Genomic DNA, 18073 nt, shown 5'->3' on the forward strand with positions numbered 1-18073 from the left:
AGAAACCTCACTGAGTCATTCTAGGCCTTCATCAATGGTACTGCAATGATGCTTCAAAGGTTGGGGAGGGGAACAGGGTAAAGAAAGTTTTCCCCAGTCACAGAAGTCCGGATGTGAGAATGGAGAGAAAAAAGTACTAACTCCCCAGTGATCCTCCAAACATTTGAAACCAATAGCGAACTGCATCTATTTAAAGCTGCAACCAAACCCAGATCCAGCCCCACTAATGTTTAGATTGATCAACCCTCCTCCTCCCCAACACTGTTGCCTGACAGAAGAAGAGACATGCCATGTTCTAGGGGTAAATATCATTTAATTTAATCTCTACTGCCTGCATATGTATACAATCTATAGCATGCAAACCAAAAAGTATGAAACATGTGAAGAAGAAAGAAAATGTTGACTGATTGTCAAAAGAGGAAATACTCAATAGAAGCAGATCCAGAAATGGCACAGATATTGGGATTATCCAACAAGGATTTTACAATAACTATGATAAATATGTTAAAGGATTTAGTGGAAAAAGTAGACAACATGTGAGAAATACAATATGGGAAAGAAAATGTTTTGATAGAGTTAGCAGACTGTACACAGAATAAAAAAGATTCAGTGAACTAATAGATCAATATATGTTATTCAAACTGAAGACATATGGAGACACTGTATTAGTTTCTTAGGGCTATCATATCAAAGTTCAACAGACTAGGTGGCTTAAACCACAGAAATTAATTTTCACATGTTTCTGGAGGCTAGAAGCCCATGTCAGCACAGTTGGTTTCTTCTGAGGCCTCTCTCCTTGGATTGGAATGGTCATTGTCTCCCTGTGTCTTCACATGATCTTCCTTCTGTACATGTACATGTGCAGATTTTCCCTTCTTAGAAGAATACCAGGCACAGTGGATTCGGGCCTACCCTAATAACCTCATTTTAACTTAATTATCTCTTTAAGACCATACCTACAAATTTGGTTGCATTCTGAGGTACTGTGGGTTACAACTTCAACATATGAACTTTGGAGGAACACAATTCAGCTCATGACAGATACATAGGAAAAACACCAAATGGTCTAATATACATGTAATTACAGTCTTAGGAGTAGAGACAGATAGTGGTGCAGAAGAAATAATTAAAGAGATTACAGAGGAGAATTTTCCAGAATTGATAAAAGACATCAACACTAAAACCCAAGTGCAGAAAATCCCCAAGCTGGATAAATATACCCAGATACATCATAGTAAAACTACTGAAAAGATAAAAAGAAAAATTTAAAAGCATCCATAACATGGGGAGAGATGCATTGAATAAAGGGGAACATTTATAAGAGTGACAAATGATAGCTAAATTCTCATCACAATGGAATTCCAGGAGACAATGAAACAATATCATTTAAGGGGTGAAATGTGGGTGGGGGGAGGGGTGACTGTCACCTGGGAATCCCATACTGAGGAAAATTATCTTTCAGAAATGAAGGTGAAATAAAATATTTTTAGACATCCAAAGGTGAGCGAATTTGTTTCTGTAAACCTGCATTACAGGAAATACTAAAATAAATTCTTCAGGCTGAAGTGAAATGATAGCCAATGGAGCCCTCGATCTGTAGAAATGAATGAAGAATGTCAGAAATAGTAAATGTGTGGGTAGGTCTACAAGACTACTATTAAAAGCAAAACTGATAACAGTGCATTGTGGGGCTTATAACACGAGTAGAAACAAGCAAAAAAAAAAAAAAAGTTTTCTAATATCAAGATGGGTAATGCCTTAAATACCTAACCATCATAGTTTCTATGAGGAGATTTTTATTACAAACTCTAAAGTACTATTGAGCATCTGTCACAGGGAATTTCTTCTTACAAATTAACCAAGAAAAAAAAAGTAAAGTATTCATCTTTCACTTCTTTTACTTTTTTCTTATATGTCTCTCCTTTCTTAAGTTCTGTAAATAATATATAACAATACATATTATACATTAGAATATTATGTATACAAACATATGTATGTATATATATATATATATATATATATATAATCGTATAATCATGAGTTGATACCAACCAATACTGTACAAAATTCTCTGGTCAATAGGAAATTGACAAAAAAGTATGGAAGCAACATCCACACCAGCTAGAGAGCAGAATTCGAGCACACACAATTTGCTATAGAAGTCTTCAGTGGAAGCGCTAAATTTCTTTGGATAACTTATCTCTCCCCGAGCCACGGGCTTTGCCTTGCCTTGGTGCGACAGCGGCCTCATCATCCTTCCTCTTACACTGGGCACTGATTATCAAGCATCCTCTGTTGTGCTGCTTGAACTACCATCCAATTCCCCTGCAGTCAATCTCGAGTAAAACTGAAAGGCTATGTTAAAAGAGCACCAACCTTCAAAGTTGCATGTGGAAAATATTCATTTTCACACTCTGTGATTGAAGTCAGAGATGTCTTACTGTCAGAATTCTCAAATGTCACTCCTTCTATGAGAGAGTAGAGGCCATAGGAAGTGTATGAAACTTTCCTTTTAAAAGAACTCCGAGTGAATACTTAGTGGCAACAGAAGGTGCCAGGTTGAGAAATGAAAGCAACCGGGTCCTGTGAAAAAACAGAGCTCTAGGATCTCAGCTGTCTTGGTTCCGATAATGATGATATCACTGTATAATGTGGCATTAATTTCCAGATCCTCATTTCAAATTTGGAGGTTAAAATGATGACCTGGTTTCAGGAATCAAATGTTGAAAGCCTTGATGGGTTAAGCGCTATGAATTAGAGATGATGACTGGGGCTGGTACCCAGGAGACTCGGCTCCCTGTCTCAGTTCTTTCATGATCTGTCTCTGTGCCCACAGGTATTTTACATCTCTGAGGTTCCATTCCCATGTCACAAAATGAGGCGTTGGAATTGAAATGCCGAGATTGCTTTCAAGGCTGAAATTTTATGAGTAAATGTTCTGAATTTTCTTCGTAGAGAGTTATTTTTACATGGGGAGTTTTACATAAAGCAAAAAATGTCTTAGAGTCAAAATTAACCTTGAAAATTCCACGTTGGAGACTAATTTGACACCTATCATTTTTATATAATTTCAAGACAACCTCCATCTTAGATTTTTTTCTTTTTTGTCTATGAACACAAGTTGGAATGGTTGGCTTCTGTTCAAGAGTTTATGTGAAAAATACTAATCCTTATACACTTAGTCCAGAAATGTCAATTTTTTCATTGTTTACTGTGTAGACAATGGACTACACAAAAGGTATTCAGGTGTTTATTTAAATTAAAATTCAATGCATTAATAACAAATTCATAAACGTGGTCCTTCCTTAAGCCTTTCAATTCAGTGTGCAAAAGTTACTATTCTATTTATAAGTATAACAAATTTTAGCAACTACCTTTAAGGAAGCCTTTGATTATTGTTTGATCCCATTTACACATTTAGTTAAACAAATTCAAACTTTTAAATTGCGTGTATAAATTTATATACTTGATTTCCTTTTAATTATTTCATTTGATGAGCCTTAAAAAGAAGTTAAATAATACATATTTTATAAATAAAACTTATCAATATAGTAATTTTTACAAAAAAATTGCATATAAGCACAGTAAGATTTCAGCTTAAAACATATTTAAACGAATTCCTCCATTTCCCATTTGAAATTGGAATTGCAAGAATGTCCAGTTACTTTATAAGGTAAAAATCTTGTATATATTGTAAATACATGAAAAAATCAAATAGACATAGTTTTCTTAACACAAAAATATTAATATTATAGTTTTATTCTCTTAAGAATTTTTCTGTATTTCATTGTAAATATACCCGGATTTAAAAATATTACCCACTAAGAAAACAATTATGTCAACTTAGGCAATTTAGGGGATCTCTTCATAGCCAGTTGAAATCAAATAATGAAAAAGATATTAAGTAATAGAGATATCTAGATGTGAAGACATCCAGGGTAATTTATCTTGACCTCAATTGCCGGGCTGAGCCCATTCTTACAGTCACCATACCTTCAACTATGTAACTTAGAAAAGAAGATGGTCAGAAACCCCACTTCCTTCAGTTTGAGACATATTACTACCCAATTAACTAATCGTCTCACAAAAATCTGCTATTCCACCAAGACTACCACATTACCTGATTGTATTTGCACCTTTATGCTTCTTAAGATTTTGAAATATTTTTCTATATAGTTTCAAAAATACATTTGGAATGATCGACTCTTGCACAGAAATATTCTTCCTGTCTGGTGGGACTACATAACTTGTAAAGATATTACAAAAACTTCTGACCGATTCTGTGGGTCACACATCTTTATGGTCTTACCCAAGACAGAGAAGGCATTCTCGCTATGAAAGTCTTGTAGAAACTAAGACTGACCAAAGAAACATCCAATTCTTATAACACTTTCTCTGGGTACTGGGGTACACATCCATTGCAGAGATCGAAGACAAAATCACCTGCTTTATTTATTCATTTTTATTTTCTCTTATTTCTCCTTTGTTCACATAAAGATGAATTCTTATAAGATAAAACCACTGTGATGCAATCCCTCTGTATTTTCTTGTACTTAGTGCTGTAGTTCCCAAATGCTGCTCTAGGAACTTTAGGGCTTTGGAAAAAGACATATCCCTAGGATCTTTCCCCAGAGATTCAGCTTTCCAAGATCGCAGTTCAACCAAAGATTCTGTACATTAAAAAAAAAAAGATGTTTAAGAACAATTAAGATGTACATTTAGAATCTGGCCTATTGGGCCAGGAGCCAGGAATTCTTAATACTCACGTTTGGCGATGATATAGATATATGACCCTGAGCAACTTGCTTGGGCTCTCCAGGTATAACACCTTCATATTACATATGAAGAAACTGAGGAGAAGGTGCCATTATGATCTGAACCTATTGTCTTCCCCCAGTGTTTAAGCAACAAGCTGGTTGTAAGCAAGTATATCAGTAATACATTTCAAGCAGAGAGAATTAAAATCAAGGGATTGAATACAGAGGTATGAAAAGAGCAGGAAGAGTAAAGGACAGTTTAAAGGGAGCAAAGAGGTGAGGAAGGTTGTTAAAGCATGACTAGGAAGCTGCCGTTACTCCAGAGCCAAAGATAACACACTCCCTCGAGGAGTCAGAGGGTCAGAGTGGGGCTCTGGAAGTTATTCAATATGTCTATTCCAACTGGAATCTAAGAACTGGGTAAACAATGCCAGAATGGTCTCTGGCCTCGCTAGGCTAACTGCAAGATGGAAATGTGCTAAATTCCATTTATCGTCTAACCTCTCATCTTATTGATGATCACAGCATTTGGGGTCCTCAAGGATTAGCATCAACTCAGAGCCCGTATCTAGTAATGCCCCAAAGATCTGAGTTTCATTTTCCTCAGTGCACAGTTATCTGGCCAAATAGATGCAGGCTACTTTATAGAAGGTCTAGAGGAATATTTTCAGTATTTATAGCAGGGTCACTTGGAGCATGTGTTGGGGGGTGGGGGGTGGTCTTTCTGCAAAAACCCAGGCTTCCTTCAAAGGGTTCCAGATCTGCTAACCTGTTCAGGTCTAGGAATTGGTTAAGAGGCCATTATCTACATTATAATGACTCAAGTAAAGTCTCTGTATTCCAGACCTAGATGTTTGATTGATATTATATGCGGTAATCAATACAACAGTCAGTTAACCATCTAATTTAGTGTTAGCAAATACTTTTTCTGTAATGGACCGATAGTAATTTTCTTAGGCATTGCAGGCCATATGATCTCTGTTGCCATTGTGATGTGAAAGCAGCCATAGAAATGTGTATATATGTGAAAGGGCAAGACAGAGTTCCAGTAAAACTGTTTACAAAATGGCTAACATACTAGATTTGGTCCATGGTCCATAGTTTTTCAACCTCTAAAATCTAATTCCTTCCAAAGGACCTTTGATTTATTAGCCACTACCAAAAATCCCTTCTTAAAGGGCTCTAACAGTCACTCCAACCCTGCTGCCCATTTTTGTAACTGCATTCTCCTTGCCCTTTGACCTCTGCCACCTTATTATTTCCCCTGAAATCAGGGAGCTCCTTCAGTGATGTCAGCTCTTATAATAATCACCTGAAGAGGTCAGCCAACTAAGAGCTTTTCAGGGATCCTAGTAGTCCTGTCATACAGACTTTCTCAATGCCATAGTCAAGAGGAAGAATTGTCTGGACTCTGGCAGGGGACATGAAAGGCAGTGGACAAGGCAGTAGGAAGCAGGTAGCATATGATAAATATACTGCAGCATTCCTATCTCCTAAATCATTGGATTGCTCTTAAACATCATTTCAGGCAAGTTCTGTCATCACAACCTCATTAAGTGTCTATCACTATTGACTCAATGCTTCAGTCAACCAACGAAGCAAACTGTTAGAGCCACTACTGCCTGATCAATCTAACACATTGAATTCATTATTGTGTTTTGTCCTCCTTGGCCTAACAATCTCAGAAACCTTTCCTATACATATTACCCAGATTCTGCCAATATAAATTAAATGGGTCTTACAATTCCTTCAGTGTATAAACTATTTCCTTTGAGGCCAAGCTTTTGCTTTCATAATCATGGGTCTATTGGAATATGACTCTAGTTTTGAGCATGAAAGCAATAAATTGGGATGAGGGTGTATCCTGAAAATAACGGGCACCATCTTGCAAAGTGACTGCCTCAGCTGAGTTTACTCTAGATTCATAAAGCAAGTGAAGGCTTGCTTTCCTCTTCCTGGGGAAATAAGAACTGCTCCCTCAGGAAAGGAGGCTCAGAAGGACTTGGAATTCCAAAGATTTCAGATTAATCTGAATCCACCCCAGATCATCATTACAATTTTCAGAGTTCTACTCCTTGTTAACCAATGCCCTGACATTTACGTAAGAGATATCCTGAAGCTGTCAATTCAACTTATGTTGTTCTACAACTTACAGGATCAAATTTTGGGTCTGATTTTTCAGTGACTTAGTTCTATGACCTCATGACTTAGTTCTATAACCTCATAAGAGACTCTATTAGGACCATCACATAACCTCTCTGTCCATATTTTGAGCTGAGAGAATTTAAAGCCAGGAGATTGCCATTTTCTTCCTTGAAGCTTTCCAGTATAGTCAGAAGCTACCTAACTGCCCCTCAGTCCTGTAATCATATCCACCCAGAAGCAGCCACTTGGAATTTTCAAGCTCAGCATTACCAGGCACATCATCCTGGGTGATGATGGAATAATTCCAGTTACCACGTTGCCACTACATGGTGTGAACTACCAGTTTCCCATTTTCTATTGGCAATAAGATCCTGTCTATATTTAGGCCCAATCAGATTACATAACCAGTGCCAGTTTTTGTTTGTTTGTTTCTGAGAACATTCTCAGCGTAATGCAGCATCAGTTAGTGTCCAGTAAAGAAAACAGAAACCATTTTAGACATTTCGAGAAGAGAGAGGTTTAACACAAAGAACTGGAGATGTTGAGGGGCTAGGAAAGCAACAGAACAACGAAAGGAGGGCTAGAGGAGCAAGGGAGAGATTGGTACTGCTTAAAATTCAAGGAGTTGCTCCACATCTGACTGCAGTTGCTTCTAAGGTGCTGGAGGTGCTGCTGATGGTGCTTTTGCAGCCCCAGCGTTGTTGCTCAGAGAGCCTGCACTGCGTGATGTTGCTGAACCTGCCACCTATTGCTGCCTCTGGTCACACTCCTTTGCTCACTGCTTTTGCTTTACTGCCGAGGCACTGAAAATAAGCATCAAACAAGAAAGTAAGAAAGAAAAGAAAAAAATAGAATAAACTCCCTTTTTTTGCTGTAATCTTCTAATCTCCAGCTGGTACCTCCTATTGGCAGAACCTAACAAGAAACCAGTTGGCAAAGGGACCTGAAAACAAGAGTTTTCTGGCTTCCAGCCCCAAGGATAGAAAGGATAGTACCAAAAGGTAAGTGTGAAGCCAAGGGACAACAGACAATATCTAGAATTACAAAGAATCCTTAGGGGTTGTACGGACTATCTCTGGCTGCCTAAGGTACTGGAACAACCTGTACTATTTTACATGTGTAACTATCACTGGATTTAGTTGTCTCAACATTTTTGCTTTCCACATGATATTACCAGTGATCTTTGTTTTATATGTGGGAACTAAACTTTTTGGTATTTCGTTTTTGTTGTAACTGAAGCAATGAATTCATTATACATACTCTAGTTGGCTCTGTGGAATTCATTTTCCTATTGTAACCAATCACTACAAATCTTCACATGACAGAGTCTTTCACCATTTCAATCCCCTGAGTCATTCATTATGGCTGCAAATGAATAAATTGCTTGGGGCCCAATTCTGCTGGTGATACGTGAGAGTTAGACTAGTGAATATAAATCCCCCACATATTGACTAAAAGAAAAAAAGAAAGAAAGAAAAAAGGAGATGGATCCTGTTTTCGTTTAGCTCTTTGCACTGTTAATCAAAGCTAATTAAAATGCAGTGGAAAAAAAATAGCACCAAGTTAGTCTTTTGTAATGGAGAGTGCATAGCTGCCTATTCAGAAGGGTTTATGTGTATGTGACCCCAAAACTAATCTTGTACCATTCTGATATTTTTACTTTACTCAGAATTCATGACATACCTACTGTGTACAATGAAATTTCCCATTTTCTAGAGGATTTTACAAACTGTAGAACATGTTCTCTGATCCCAAAAACCTATCATTAATTTGTGAAGGCAAAAATGTATGAAAAGGGGTAATAATATGAAAAAAAATACACAAAGAGGTGGCATTTTATACCAGCTGTATGAAGCTTAATGTGTTACCATCATTCGACTGCTGCTCCTCATCAAACTCCACTTTTGTCATTATGACCCCTAGAATCCCTGAGATACTACTGGAGCAGAAAGAAACACACGTAGTGCACAGAATCTTAAGATGTTTTATTGAATATATGTTGTGCTTCCCCTGGCCCTACTCAAGAAGTAAACTTTCCTCCAAATTTATATAAGCTAGCTTCTTTCTCCGCAATTGTTACATCTTCTCTGAACCCTATCTTTAATTCATGTTCTTCCAGCAACCCAATAACCCACTCTATTAGTTTGCTAGGGCTGCCATAACAAAGTACCAAAAAATGGATTGCTCAAAACAATGGAAATTTATTCTTTCACGGTTTTGGAAGCTAAAAGTTTGAAATCAGGGTGTCTGCAGGGATATGCTCTATTTACTAGGGGAGAAGATGTTTCTAGGAGAGAATCTTTCTTTATCTCTTCTGGCTTCTAGTCTTTGCTGGAAATCCTTGCTATTTCTTGGCTTGTAGATACATTGCTCCAATCACCTGGACCATCTTCTCCCAAGTGTCTTTACTTTGCATTCTCCCTCTACATGAGAGTGTCCAAATGTCTGTCTCTGTGTCCAAGTTTTCCCTTGTTACAAGGGCACCAGTCGTATTGGATTAGGCCTACCCTAATGAGCTCTTTTAACTTGATTACCTCTATACAGAACCTATTTCCAAATAAGGTTACATTTTGAGGTACTGGGGGTTAGAACTTCAACATATTATTTTGGGAGGGATACAATTCAACCCATAACATCCATCTTCCAAAATAAATATTCAGAGATGTAGTTTTCTTATGTTTTTTGGCATATTTGATTTACCGTACCACCAATAAGGCTGAAAACATTCTAGATTCCTCCAGGAGCTACTTTCTTGGCATTTGCTACAGCACTAAAATTCAAGGTGTCCTTGCTCCTGAACCAGATTGCATTAAAATATTAAGTTACATAAAGCATACCTAACAAATAAGGGAGGTAAATATAATGTATTTATCTGTGCTTTTTATATGTCTTAATCATAAAATAGTCTTTAAAAACTCTAAGTTAAAAGTCAAATAGCTAGAATGTTTTTTTGAGATAATGTCCATCATAAAATTATGCACATAAAATACTGGGAGAACTGTTATAGAGAGGGCATCTGATCATGGAGAACTGTGGCTGGAACACAAAGAGAAGAAGAATCTAAGCAGGTTTTAAAATTTTGTTTCTACTCTACAAGCTGGATGCTCAGAAAGATTAACCAAATTCTAATCATTCCCTTTGTAAGCACCTTTACCAACCAGGTGAGTGTTATTAAATAGAAGGAAAGTCAAAAGATAGGGAAGTGATCCCTCTCTCCCATCTATTCCACCTGTTCTAGCTGCCCCAATTACTAGCATCCAACCACAACCGACAAAAGTGTCTACAAGAAACAGCACCACCAACTGCTAGCTAACAGACTGCCCCCTGCCCCCCATGGAACAATGACAAGTAGGAAAGGTGAAGTAAAAATACATGTGTAGACTCGAATGAAATCAGGTCAGTGAACAAACTAGATTTGTAATCATATAGCAATTTTATTTTTGAAACTTGCATTCTCTTTATATGTCTGTTTAATGGGTTTATTTCTTTCCCAGCTCCTCTATGAAAACTTAGGCAGGCACCATAACTTTTCTGCTTATTCTGGGTTCATAAAATAAATAAGTTTATAAATAAAAAACCTGTGGTCGCTTCGGGGTCACTAAGTCACAAATGCAGTTTTTATTTGGAATTTGGAATGTATATCCTCTTACAATATAACAAAAGCACTACATTTGATTAAAGTTAAATCTTCTCTCCTCTCCTCCAGGTTGAGTCTTTTACAGCTGGAAATGGCTTCAGTAAGGGGTGTTGGGGGAGGAGTGGAAAGGGGAAAGGAGGGAAGACAACAGACAAGAAAATTCTCACTTCATTGATAAATTTGGGAGGTGGCTTCACATTCCCTGGTTCTGGCAGGAATTTAAAATTGCCTTTTTCCTGCTGAGGTGCTTTTGTGAGCTCTTCATAGAAACCCTCCTCTCCCCCACCACTGACCTCTCTCACCCGCAGATCTCTTGATGCTGGAAATGTGCTGTTACCCAGTGTGTCCTTTATAGCTTCTTCCTACAGCTTCTATCAATGAGCAACACATGCCACTCTAGATGGTCCCATGGACAAGACATAAACACATCCATGATGATTCTCTCACACGTGTAGATCACCTCTGATCTATAGGACTAATCACACATCTTTCACTCCGACAGACTGAGAAGGCAGGTTGTCCTATGCCAGTCCTGTCCTATGCCTGGCCTGTCCTATGCCACTACCTCTTCCTAACCCACCGTTTGGCAGTAGCCATCCCATTTCTTCACTTTTAGATTTTTCAGGTGCAAGTCGGATGCCAGTCCTCACAGAGCCTAAGCATGGAGGGCATATATCAAGTTCCCTGAAATGGTCTCATTGAAGTATCTCCCAACCCAGCGTGAAATGAGAGTCATTTAAATAGGACTAACAACAAACAATAACTCAAGTCACAAATCCCCTCTTCTCCAGGCGCTTTCAGATCCTTGACACAGATAAGGGTGTTCTCGGTGATCTCATAGATTCACACAAATTTACTCTGAAAAATATTTATCTTTACTTAGCATCTCGCTTGGGAATCTGTTAGTGATTTTCTTCCCTTCTTGGCCGAAACTTCCATCTTCATACACCAGGGCGCTGGTGTATTGCCCCAGGTGTAGGCAATAAAGGGCTGCACTTTCTATAGAAAATTTAAAAACAGATTCTATGCTGTAGAAACCATACCAATGGGAGAAGGAAGACACAGAAACAGTGGCCAAGCAGTTCTTGAGCCTGTAGTCTCTTCATTTTCATTTTCCTTACCATCCACAACTGCGCCATGTAATTTCGTGCTTTGCTGCGTGCAAACTCAAACTCCGCCCACACTCTTCTGCGTCTCTCGCGGGAGGTGAAGCTCACGAGAGCGCATGTCTCTCCCAGCAGAGGGCGGGGCAGGGCGCGGCGCAGCGCGGCGCGGCGCGGGCGAACGAGGACGGTGTCCGCCACTGTTCTCTGCTGAAGAGCGCGTCAGCAGTCCCCAAATATGAGTCAAAGCAGATACCTGCGTCTCAGGCTGATGCTCCAAGACAAGCAAACGAGCCTCTTCCAAACACAGTCCGGGAGCCCCTTGCTGGACCGCTTCCCTCCTGGCCCCTGAGGCAGGTGAGTCTGTGCTCGCGAGCTCTTTACTCAGATGGTCTTGTGGACGTGAGCCTTGTTGGTTCAGAGCTACACTGTTTTGGGGGCTTGTCGCTCAGGTGCAGGTTTTAAAAGTCCGAGGTGCTCCATGTGGGGTTCAAGCCCTTTTCTCCTCAGGAAGAAGTTCCAGGTTTTGACCGGGAGTCACTGCCAGGGCTGGGGTTTACGGCTCGATTGTGTCCCAGCCTCTCCTACCAGGTTCCACCTGGGCCTTCTCTCCTCCCCCCACGTGTAGGAGTCATGTAGTCAGTTTTTTAAAGTTTTTTTTTTCTTTTTTTCTTTTTTTCCCCAGATAAAGTTGTTCCATATGTAACTGTAGATTCGGTGTGTTCATGGAAGGGGAGGAGTTCAGGTTCCTTTTGTGTTGCCATCTTGAATGTAATATATCAATATTTATTTGAATGTGGACATATGCTTTATGTTATCAACAGAATGGAGGGTAAGTCCTTTAATAAAGAGCAACGGGGAGATTCTCTTCTTTCTTGGTTGATAGATTTATCACTCTGTCTTTGCCTAATTCTATTCAGGTGATGATAAGAATTTTGTTCCTTTACAGTCTCCTCCTCATATATTTCCTGTGTCTTAATATGTCTTTTGACCATGTCAAGGCAGTGGATATTATGGTAGGGCGCTGGTGTATTGCCCCAGGTGTAGGCAATAAAGGGCTGCACTTTCTATAGAAAATTTAAAAACAGTTATAAGACCAACTAAAAGTCAATCTGCTTTTCATTATTACCATGTGCTAACAATTCTATGCGATGCTGTTACAAATGGAATTGTATTCCCCCAAAAGAGATATTTTTAAAAATATTTATTTATTTATTTTATTTTTAATTTATTTTTTGGCTGCGTCGGGTCTCGCGGGATCTTCGTTGAGGCATGAGGGATCTTTTTTTTGTTGCGGTGCCTGGGCTGTTCGTTGCAGCACGCCGGCTTCTCTCTAGGTGTGACCTGCAGGTTTTCATTCTCTCTCTCTAGTTGAGGCACGTGAGCTCAGTAGTTGTGGCGCCCACAGGCTTAGTTGCCCCGGACATGTGGGATCTTAGTTCCCCGACCAGGGATCAAACCCGGGTCCCCTGCATTGGAAGGTGGATTCTTTGTCACTGGACCACTGGGGAAGTCCCCCCAAAAGAGATATATTGAAGTCCTAACCTTTAGTACCTCAGAATGCAACCTTAATTGGAAATAGGATTGTTGCAGATGTAATTAATTAAGATGAGGTCATACTAGAGTAGGGTGGGCCCACCCAGGCCCACCCCGGCCCACCCCAGTATAAGGAGTGGTGTCCTTACAAGAGGACAGCCGTATGAAAACATGAAGACACAGGAAGAACGCCCCGTGGATATTATAGGCAGGGCTTGGAGTGATGCATTAACAAGGCAATGAGCACAAAGACGGCATTCCTGCGCCAGAAGCTGAGAGAGAGCCGTGGAACTTACTGTCCCTCAGAGCACTCAGAAGGTACCAACCCTGTAGCACCTTAATTTCAGACTTCTGGCCTCCAGAACTGTGAGAGCATAAATTTCTGTTGTTTTAATCCACTCAATTTGTGGTACTTTGTTACAGCAGCATTAGGAAACTAATACAAATAGTAATGATAGAGTACTCCTCTGTCTCTTATAATCACTAATTTAGTTACTAATGTCACAAAAATAAAATAATAAATATTAGTAAATAGCTACAAATTCTTCAGCCAAATGCATTTCATTTCCAAACCTAACGCTCTATTGCAATATAATAGATTTCCCTTTTGGTTGAAACTTCACCTTGGATTTGGCCAGGAAGTCTAAAGGTAGGAGGAGGAATTTGACAAGCAGGAACAGTGGGTAGATGAGTGGAAAGCCATGTCTGCCATGTATTGGCAATGCCTAAAAGAAGTAGGTGTGCTGACAATATCTATTAGTCACAATATAAATGCCAAAATAATAAATACCCTGGCATTTGTATTATGATGTCCTTCCCTCACCAACCAAAACCATGATAAGAATATTTGTAGTGTCTTGTTACCCACTTTTTTCTTTGCCTTAGCACCCAGTTCCGTACTGTGTAACTTCCAAACCCAGCTCTGTACTTTACAAAATCCTGGATGAAATCTGTTTTGGGTTTTTTTGGCCTTAACTGGCTGCCCTCATGTCTAAAAATCTATGAACAGCCATTCTAGAACAATGTAGAAGGATGCCAGCATGACCCAAAATGTCACGTGACATCTTTTGACACCAGAGAGGATGATTTCCCAAGGAAATTACTAAAATTTATAGATTGCTGGTTTGCAAAATTAACAGAACAATTTTAAAAACAAAAAGAGGAAATAACTAAGTAATTTTTTTTTTTTTAGGTCTTCCCTTTTATCCCAGTGTCCTGTTTTGACCAGCAAATACTGCTTGCCCCATACTTTCCCCCACATTCAAAATACCTAGGATGAATATTATGCATTCCCAACCTGTCAGCTCTGGCTGAATTACAGAGTGCTCAATTATACTCTAATCGAATAGCTGCCCAATGCAGGCCACGTAATGACTTCCTGATTATCTGCCTTTAAATGATGAATGAAATGAATATGTAACATTCTGTTCAAATATAGCATACTTAACATGCCAAATGAAAACTGATTTTGTGCTCCTCTCTCTGAAAAATGTATATTTTATTGTAATTCAGTTCAATGGTTGTTCTGCTGCTTGTTTCCCTGTCATCAAGATAAACATTGAATGAGCTATCTAGGAGAACATTAGTCTTCATTTTTGCTTTCCAACAGATGCTAAAGGTGTTAAACATTGTTTAGATTATTTGGGTTCCTCTCTTTACATCATCTCATTGGGAGAAAAATGAGGAAGGTCATATTTTTAAGAACGCTTCTTGTTGGCGCTGTTCCAATACGCACTGGCAAAAAAACAAGTCTGTTATGATGAATGTGTTGCAAAGACAACAACATTAAAATATGAATAAATTATTTATTGGCAAGAGTACTTTTTATAAAGCAGCAGTTTACAATATTAGCACCAAAAAAGAGTACATGCTTTGAAACCCAATTGTATGTCTGGACTATAATAATAGTAGTTTGCATGACTACAGTAGTTCATTTTTATTATCTTTTAAATGATGTAAATCATTTGTAAAAATTTTTTTTTTTAAACATCTTTATTGAAGTATAATTGCCTTACAATGGTGTGTTAGCTTCTGCTTTATAACAAAGTGAATCAGTTATACACATACAATATGTTCCCATATCTCTTCCCTCTTGCATCTCCCTCCCTCCCACCCTCCCCATCCCACCCCTCTAGGTGGTCACAAAGCACCGAGCTGATCTCCCTGTGCTGTGTGGCTGCTTCCCACTAGCTATCTATTTTACATTTGGTAGTGTATATATGTCCATGACACTCTCTTACCCTGTCACATCTCACCCCACCCCCTCCCCATATCCTCAAGTCCATTCTCTAGTAGGTCTGTGTCTTTATTCCCGTCTTGCCACTAGGTTCTTCATGGCCTTTTTTTTTTTTTTTTTTCCTTAGATTCCGTATATATGTGTTAGCATACTGTATTTCTTTTTCTCTTTCTGACTTACTTCACTCTGTATGACAGACTCTAACTCCATCCACCTCATTACAAATACCTCCATTTCATTTCTTTTTATGGCTGAGTAATATTCCATTGTATATATGTGCCACATCTTCTTTATCCATTCATCTGTTGATGGACATTTAGGTTGCTTCCATGTCCTGGCTATTGTAAATAGAGCTGCAATGAACATTTTGGTACATGACTCTTTTTGAACTATGGTTTTCTCAGGGTATATGCCCAGTAGTGGGATTGCTGGGTCGTATGGTAGTTCTATTTGTAGTTTTTTAAGGAACCTCCATACCGTTCTCCATAGTGGCTGTATCAATTTACATTCCCACCAACAGTGCAAGAGTGTTCCCTTTCCTCCACACCCTCTCCAGCATTTATTGTTTCTAGATTTTTTGATGATGGCCATTCTGACCGGTGTGAGATGATATCTCATTGTAGTTTTGATTTGCATTTCTCTAATGATTAATGATGTTGAGCATTCTTTCATGTGTCTGTTGGCAATCTGTATATCTTCTTTGGAGAAATGTCTGTTTAGGTCTTCTGCCCATTTTTGGATTGGGTTGTTGGTTTTTTTGTTATTGAGCTGCATGAGCTGCTTGTAGATCTTGGAGATTAATCCTTTGTCAGTTGCTTCATTTGCATGTAAAAATTTTTAAATGCACTCCTTCCTGAGAATTTGAAAGTACAATAGTAAAACTTTTCACATAAATTGTAGATTAGATTATCTTATAAATATATCTTCAGTATACCAATTTCCAAAAACCAACTCAACAAACTGCATGGGGGAACTGATTATATGAATAATAACTTTTAAGAGACAAAGTTTCCCACTCACTAGAAACAGAGAGAGAGGACACTCAAGTAAGTAAGGAGAGAATAAACTATAGAGGGAAGAAAAGAGAGGAGGAAGGGAGAAATTTTGTTACCTCTTTTCCCTAATATATGGTTAATAATTGCACAATTAAATGATGCTTCCATGACGGTCTTAGAAAAGGTTTTGCATGATCGAGATCAGCTTTCACTAAAATACTGAGATAAAGAAGACAGCATCCTCTAACAGCCTCTTGAAATTTTCCCTTAATTTTATTTGTATAAGGGGAATTTTTTAAATTAAAATGGGGAAAAAAACCTTTTACATATGATATTTATTTCAAGATGTTAAAATAATTGATTTAGGACTCTCCTCAGATTATATTTGTTCTCCTTATTTCCCCTCCTCATTCTCCTCCTTTTTCATGCTTTTTTTTTTTTTTTTGCTCTTTAAAATTTTTTTCTATATATTCTTTTTTATTTCTAGTTATAAGAAATGAACTGGAAGACCCATGGGTAAATCCAGCCCACAAATGCTTTTGGTTTGGTCCATTAGAATTTTGTAAAAGCTTTTCACTTATTTTTAGCATTTCCAAATGGACAGATTTTATATAAATATGTGGCTATCCCGTTTCTCAGTAAAATTCAGATCTAGGAATACCAGACCTATAGTAGTTGTCTCCTTAGATAAGCCATGTACTGTCTAGTTTGCCAAAAACCCAGCCTATTTTTCTCATTTACGTTGTAAAACTGGCACCCATAGGCTTTTGGGTTTGCAACTTCTAGGACCCGTTTCACAATCCCTTGTTGGTCCAGTGGTATCCAACAAGGGATGTATCCAGTCCAGGGACACACAGGGCCATTCACTAGGTTCCAGAAGACAGTATTAGAACTTTTGCTTACAATTATTTTTATATTAAAATGAGAAAGAAATTGTGCTTTGTTAAGGTTTAATACACCTGTTGACATGGTGCCCACATTCACTGCATGTATCAGATGGTGATGTGTCCTATGTGGCTCATGGGCTATTTGGAGAATAGTAAGCTTTCCACATTGTGGAGCAGTTGACAGTTGCACCATCAATTTTAGGTCACTTTCAACATGGTATGATGTTAGAGTTTAATTAAAAATAAGAATTATATGATAAACTCTCAGAGAATGGATAGCTGACATTAAAAGGTGCCTGTAAAGAAATAGAGGTAATAAATAACATTGGTAGTTTGGAGCAAGTGAACATGACAGAGCTGGCTGTATTCTTAGTACAGTCTTCATCAGCCACATTATGAGCTAAAACATTATGATCTGATAAGGTCTGATAAGAAGTTGTCCACTAAAAATGAATTTTTCAAGGTAAAGGTGACATTTTAACACTGAGTGTGAAAAGTTACTGTTTTTGTATTATGAAAAAAAAATTTGAAAAAGGATGCTTAAAAAGGCTTTCATTGTTCCATTGTGAAAGCCATAAGTGTGTTAGCTTTAAAAGAAAAATGTCTAGTATCTCTCTCTCTCTCTCTCGCTCTGTCTCTCTCACACACATAAACACACACACACACTTAGATGCAGAATCATTGAACCTGTTTTAAAATCTTCCAGATATAAAGCTTCAGTGCATTTTTAAGTCATGTAAAAATTTTTTTTAATGTACTCCTTCCTGAGAATTTGCA

This window comes from Balaenoptera borealis (genome assembly GCF_965194805.1).
Source record: "Balaenoptera borealis genome assembly, chromosome: 2".
NCBI classification, from domain to species: domain Eukaryota; kingdom Metazoa; phylum Chordata; class Mammalia; order Artiodactyla; family Balaenopteridae; genus Balaenoptera; species Balaenoptera borealis.